The following is a 7838-nucleotide window of genomic DNA, read 5'->3' as shown; positions in this document are numbered from 1 at the left end:
ATCTTAAGTCTCTACATGCTTGATGACTCTTCTCAAGTTCATGTTCAAGTTGTGCACTTTTAGCTTGTTCATGATTAAGTGAATCATTACAGTTTTCAAAGTAAGCAAGAACATCTTGGAACCTTTGAAGATAGTTATTTTTAGCTTTATGAAGAATTTTACTGATCACATAGATATTTTCAGTCAAGTCATCATCATCATCCTCGTCGCAAATATCATTGTTATTGCACAGGGAAGATGATACCTCATTATTACCTCTTGCCATGAGGCACATGTGAACTGGAGGAGTTGATGATGATTCTTTTGGTGAATCAGATTCTTCATTAGTCAAAGGTACTTCATATTTCTTGATTTCCCCTAAATGGTTAGTCATAGAGCAACTAGGGAGAAACAAGATATTTTGATCAAGAGGACATGAGGAAGCATGCATATCACCACAGACATTTGTCAAGGAATCTTTAGGTGAAATGCATGACCTATCAGCACAATAATTTACACTATGTGTGGTGCTAGATATGCTCGTGTCCATAGAGGCTATGACATTTTCATCAACATATATTTCTTCACCCACCATGTCATTACCTTGTGAGATTGAAGATGCAGGGGTGTGCAAGCAATCGGATACGGAAGTAGTGGTGGACTCTTTAAGATCGAAAAGAGTGAAGAGCTCATGCACCAACTCCTTCATCATAATACCGTCTTCATCAAGATTGGACCCACCATATATATCTTCAAGTTTAGTCCAAACTTCATGAGCCGACTTGCAAGTCGAGATAGACTTAAATACTTCACGACTTATGGTTCGATGAATGGCAAGAAAAGCCTCACAATCAAGATACATTTCATTAGTAGATGAAGATGCATCATCCTTTTTGTCGGCAATCCCTACAAGAACAATTCGTAAAGTATTTGGGCCCATGGCCCGAAAGTGATGAAGCATACGGATTCTCCATAGGGTATAATTTGTGCCATCAAAGTCAAAGGTGCCATTGTGCACTAATCCAATAATCGACATCGATACTCTCTAGGTCGTGAAACCTAATTAAAGAGAGACCTAGCTCTGATACCAATTGAAAAGACCTCGATGACGCCTAGAGGGGGGGGGGTGAATAGGCTATTTAAAAACTTCTTCGGATTTGGCTTAAACCTAATGCGGAAATAGACTAAGAGGATACTTGTCAAGCACAAATCCTAAATGCACTAGGCACTGCAACGTGTATCAACAATACGATCTACCAAGATGGACACAATATAGTTACTAACAAGCACAAGTAAGTTACACAAACTTACTTGAGCTATATCACACGACAAGTAGGTGAACGAACAAGATACTAGATCACACTAGCACACGATATATCAAGGGCTGCAAGTGTGAACGTGTGGATATAAAAGGTATGCTTGAATGATTAATCTTGTACAAGAAATAGCCAACACAATATAATGAGCACAAACAATATGCATTGTATGTATGCTCAAGTAACACAAGTAAACCACAAGTAAGGAGTTAGGGTTAAGGATAACCAAGGTCACTGAGACGAAGATGTATCCCGATGTTCACTTCCTTGGAGGGGAGCTAGTCACCGTTAGAGAGGTGGATGTTACCACGAAGGCACACCAACGCCACGAAGGCTCACCCTATTCTCCCTTTGAGATAACACCACGAAGGCGTTTCTCAACCACTAGTGGTAAGCCTTTGAGGTGGCTTCCAAACCCTCACAAACTTTTCCCGGGGGTAATCACACGGATTGATTCCTCTCTGAAGAACTCCTACCGCCTAGGAGTCTCCAACCTCCAAGAGTAAAAAGATCACGGGGAATGCTCAAAACTTGCTCAAATCTCAAATAGCTTGGGTTGAGAGAAGGAGAGGGAGACGATCTATCTTTTGATTGGAACAACTCTCAAAGGGGCTCACAAATGCTCTTGGGATCTAAGATTTGGTGTGAGCAAATGTGTGTGAGGTAGAAATGAGTTGTTATGAGGATAAGGCTGTGTTGGGGCACCCTCTCACGAAGTGGGAGGGGGGTATTTATAGTGGGGAGAGAAAAACAGTCGTTGGGGACACTTTAAGTCACACAGGGTTCGGACGTCCGGCAGTTTACGGAAGTCCGGGCGTCCACAAGGGGTCGGACGTCCGACACGGGTCGGACGCCCGAGGGCTGTAAATATATCTGGAACCACTGTGGAGTTGAACAGGGACCGAACGTCCGGAGAAGGCCGGAAGTCTGAGTTATTCGACTCAAACTTCACTGGTGGAAGGTTCCGGATTTCCGAAAGGGGACGGACGTCCGGCCCTCGGACGTCCGGAGGGAGCCGGAAGTCCGAGTTATCTGGCTCAAGTTTCTCTGGTGCAAAGCTCCGGATTTCCGAAGCTGGTCGGACGTCCGGAGGGAGCCGGAAGTCCGAGTTATATGGCTCAAGTTTCTCTGGTGCATAGTTCCGGATTTCCGAAGCTGGTCGGACGTTCGGGCCTCGGATGTCCGGAGGAGGCAAGATGTCCGGGCCTCGAACGTCCGGAGGAGGCCGGATGTCCGAGGCACTGGTCCTGTTTTCTGATAACAACAGAGCAGTGGAGATGTGGTAAGAGCAGAATAGTGGATATCTAGTTTGAGAAAGTTCATCACAAAACCTGTGATCCCCTCTTAATAGTGCGGGAGCCCTAAAGACTCAAGAATTATAAAAGGGGTACCGATGATCCATACTTGAGTGTATACCTTTATTCGCTGATCATCACTCCGCACCACTAATGTCAAAGGAACTGATACCTTTGAGTTAGCCCTTTCACTTGAGCTTGATGTTGTTGTTCCTTCTTGGCTCAAGTTGAAAGCAAGACATGATGAAGTCTTCAAGAAGCTCTCCCATACACAATGTGGAAAGCCTAGCTTATGTATTCATCTTTATTTGTCCACCATGTGAACATCCACAAGAATCAAGCATGTAGTGCTCTGGAATGCTTATCTTGATCTTGTCCTTGTTAGCACATGAGCTTGTCCTTATCAACACATGATCATTAACAATAGTTTCAATGATATATTCGTGCTGATCCACTTGAACTTTCACACCACAATCTTGATAACGATCAGCACTTGACGTCATCCTTCATGGGTTGTATGAGATCTTCCTTTCGACGCAAGCCCATGGAAGCACACCTAACCCCCACATAGGACTCTCACAAAGACCATGGGTTAGTACACAAACACGCAATGGACAATGCTTACCATACCATGGGATCACTTGATCCCTCTCAGTACATCTTATACACTTTGTGTGTTGATCATCTTGATTTACTCTTTGTCTGAGATCTAGATCAACCTAGTGTCTCTATGACCATTCTTTGGATAATACCTTGAATACCATCTTGGTCATCATATAAACTCCTTGAACCCAACAGATGGACTTCAAGAAGTGCCTATGGACAAATCCTATAAATATAACTTAAGGCAACCATTAGCCCATAGGAATTGTCATCAATTACCAAAACCACATATGGAGATATATGCTCTAACACCGCCAATGCTATGAAGGGGTTGTCAATCCCTTATAGATTGTTTGCCACGTGAGAACTGAAAGCAACAAAGTGACAAAGCAAAGTAAAAGCGAAAGTGGAAACGATAGGTGTGAATAGACCCGGGGGGCGTAGTGTTTACTAGTGGCTTCTCTCATGAAAGCAAGTAGACGGAGGTTGAACAAAATTACTATCGAGCAACTGATAGAACCGCGCAAAGTCGTGACATCATCTATGGCAATGATTATATATATAGGCATCACGTCCAAAACAAGTAGACCGATACTTTCTGCATCTACTACTATTAGTCCACACGTCGACAGCTATCCAGCATGCATCTAGTGTATTAAGTCCAAAAGAACAGAGTAACACCTTAAGCAAGATGACATGATGTAGGTGGAGAATCTCATATCTACGACAGAGCCCACCTTGTTACCCTTGATGGCAACTACACGATGTGTGCCTTGCTGCCCCTACTGTCACTTGGAAAGGTCACCACACGGTAAGAACCCAAAACCAAGCACTTCTCCCATTGCAAGAATCATAGATCTAGTTGGCCAAACAAAACCCAAGACTCGGAGAGACTTACAAGGATATCAAATCATGCATATAAGAAATCAGCAAAGATTCAAATATATATCATAGATAATCTTATCACAAATCCAGAATTCAACAGATCTCGACAAACACACCGCCAAAGAGGATTACATCGGATAGATCTCCATGAAGATCATGGAGAACTTTGTATTGAAGATCCAAGAGAGAGAAGAAGCCATCTAGCTACTAACTACGGACCCGTAGGTCTGAAGTGAACTACTCACGAGTCATTGGAGGGGCGATGATGTTGATGTAGAAGCCTTTCAACTCCAAAGTCCCCTCCGGCACGGCACCGGGAAGGGTCTCCAGATGAGATCTCGCAGAAACGGCAGCTTGCGGCGGCGGAAAAGTATTTTTGTGGATCCCTTGATTTTTTGCTGTATTTCCGGGAATATATAGGTGAAGGATCTAGGTCAGGGGGTGCGAGGAAGGCCACAAGCCTGCCCACCGCCGCCCCCTGGTGGCGGATGGGGGGCTTGTGGGCTCCCTGTTGCCCTCCTGGCTTGGCCCACAAGCCCCCTGATCTTCTTCCATTCGGGAAAAATCATTTCGGGGATTTTTATTCCGTTTGGACTCCGTTCCAAAATCAGATATGAAAAGAGCCAAAAACACAATAAAAACATGAACTGACACTTGGCACTAAATTAATAAGTTAGTCCCAAAAAAGATATAAAAGGTACAAAAAAACATCCAAGGATGACAAGATAACAGCATGAAACCATAAAAAATTATAGATACGTTTGAGACGTATCAAGCATCCCCAACCTCAACTCCTGCTCGTCCTCGAGTAGGGAAGTGATAAAGAATGAATTTTTGATGCTTTCATGCTACCTAGCATAGATGTCCTTTGTAATTCCTCTTATGTGACGTGAATGTTCAGATCCATTAGATTCAAAACAATAGTTTGCTATTGACGTGGAAACAATAATAATTCAAGCAAACTAGCAAGGTAATCACGAACTTTCAAAATAACAAGGCCAAAAGAAAGTTATCCCTACAAAAGCATATAGTCTGGCTATGCTCTATCATTGTTGCACAATGAATTTAAATCATGCACAACCGCGGTATTGGCCAAGTAATTTTTTTCACACCTTTACTTTCTCAAACCTTTTGAACTCTCACGCAATACATGAGCGTGAGCCATGGTTTTAGCACTATAAGTGGTATGGAGTGTGGTGGAGGTTGCAAGACAAAATAAGGAGAAGATGATCACATTAACTAGGCATATCAATGAGCTGTGGAGATGCTCATCAATAGATATCAATGTGAATGAGTAGGGATTGCCATACAAATGATGCACTAGAGCTAAGAGTATGTGAAAGCTCTTAAAGAAAACTAGTAGGTGTGCATCCAACTTGCTTGCTCACGAAGACCTAAGGCAATTTTGAGGAAGCCTGTCATTGGAACATACAAGCCAAGTTATATAATGAGAATTTTCCACTAGCTATATGGTGGTGACAAAACGAGAGACTCTCAATCATGAAGATCATGGTGCTTAATATGCACAAGTGTGGAAAATTTGTAACATTGTCCCTTCTCTCTTTTTCTCTCATTTTATTTTTATTTTTTGGTGGGCTCTTTGGCCTCTTTGTTTTTAATTTATTTTAGTGGGCTTCTTTGGCCTCTTTTATTTCCTAACATGGGACAACGCTCCATCAATGATGATCATCACACTTTCAACTCAAAACTTAGAGCAATGATGACTCTATATGGAATGCCTTCGGTAGTGTACCGTGGCAATGATCTAGCATGGCATAGACATTAATGGAAACATCATGCTAGCTATCTTATGATCATGCAATGGCAATGTAGACGTGATGGCACATGTCATGGTGGTAGTTGCATGGAAATATATCTCGGAATGACTTTGAAAAAGCCATAGTAGGTAGGTATGGTGGCTGTTTTGAGGGAGGCTAATGGTGGGTTTTGTGCACCGGCGAAAGTTGCTCGGCGCTAAAAAGATAGTGATGGTGGAAGGTGAAAGTGCATCTAAACCGTGGACTCAACATTAGTCATTAAGAACTCATATACTTGTTGCAAAAGTTTTAGTAGTAATCAAAACAAAGCATTCAATGCATACTCCTAGGGGAAGGGTTGGTAGGTATAAACCATCGCGCGATCCCGACCGCCACGCAAAGGATGACAATCAATAGACTAATCATGCTCAGATTTCATCACATAGCGGTTCACCATATGTGCATGCTACGGGAATCATTAACTTCAACACAAGTATTTATAGATCCACAACACCTTACTAATATGACTTCAAAATTACCATAACCACAACTCAAAACTAATTGAGATGAATCAAACTTCTCTAACTATTCAATGCACATGAAGGTGGAAGTTTTCGTATCCCTTTGGATAACTACCCCTTTTGAGACTACTTTCAAATCATAGATCAACTACCAAGCCACGCACCACTGTGCTCTAAAAGATATAAGTGAAGCACATAGAGCAAAAGTATATAGCTCAAAAGATATTAGTGAAGCACATAGAGCAAAAGTATATAGCTCAAAAGATATAAGTGAAGCACATGTGAGCTGAATTGTCTACCAAAAGATATAAGTGAAGCTCGACAAAATCACGGTGAGTGCATGTCTCTCTCTCTAGGTGTGCAGCAAGGATGATTGTGACACAACAAAAATAAAAGACTCCTACGATACAAGACGCTCCAAGCAAAACACATAACATGTGGTGAATAAAAATATAGCCCCAAGTAACGTTACCGATGGATTGAAGACGAGAGAGGGGATGCCTTCCCAGGGCATCCCCAAGCTTAGGCTTTTACGACATCCTTGAATCTCTTGGGGGTGCCTTGGGCATACCCAAGCTTGAGCTCTTGCCACTCTTTATCGTTTTGTCCATAAGAACTTCACCCAAAACTTGAAAACTTCACAACACGAAACTTAAACAAAAACTCGTGATAACATTAGTACAAGAAAGCAAACCACCACTTCCTTAGGTACTGTAGCAAACTTAAACCCTACTTGTGCTGATGTTGGGTTACTGTACTTTTAATCTTCCATGGCTAATACCCCCCGATACTATCCATAGTTTCATCAAAATAAGCAACCAACACAACAAAAACAGAATCTGTTAACAGCAGACCAGTCTGTAGCAATCTGTATGTTTCGTATACCTCTGGTACTTCAAACATTCTGAAACATTACGACAGTCTGAATAATTTGCGTAGAAATAAGCAGCAAAAAGAATCAACTCAAAAGCTCTTACAGAAAAAAAAAGAAAATTATTTTCGTGAGCAAAAAGTTTCTGTCTTTTCCAGCATGACCAAACGATCATCCCCAAGACTAATCATAACGGTTTTGCTTGGCACAAACGCAAAAAGAAACACAAAAAACACAATCATAACTGAATTATGAAAGTGTGGAAAACACAAAACAGAAAGAAAAAAGGATAGATTCGTTGGGTTGCCTCCCAACAAGCGCTTTTGTTTAACGCCCTTAGCTAGGCATTGATTTCAATGATGCTCACATAAAAGGTAAGGATTGAAACACAACGAGAGCATCATGGAGCATATGGCTAGCACATTTAAGTCTAACCCACTTCCTATGCATAGGGATTTTGTGAACAAACAACTTGTTGGAGCAAGAATCAACTAGCATAGGAAGGCAAAACAAGCATAGCTTCAAAAATTTCAACACATGGAGAGGAAGCTTGATACTATTGCAGTAAGTAGAAGCATATGATCCTCTCTCATAGTAATTTTCAGTAGCCT

The sequence above is a fragment of the Hordeum vulgare genome, chromosome 6H, assembly GCF_904849725.1.
Source record: "Hordeum vulgare subsp. vulgare chromosome 6H, MorexV3_pseudomolecules_assembly, whole genome shotgun sequence".
In the NCBI taxonomy this organism is placed as follows: Eukaryota; Viridiplantae; Streptophyta; class Magnoliopsida; order Poales; family Poaceae; genus Hordeum; species Hordeum vulgare.
This window is presented reverse-complemented; position numbering follows the sequence as displayed.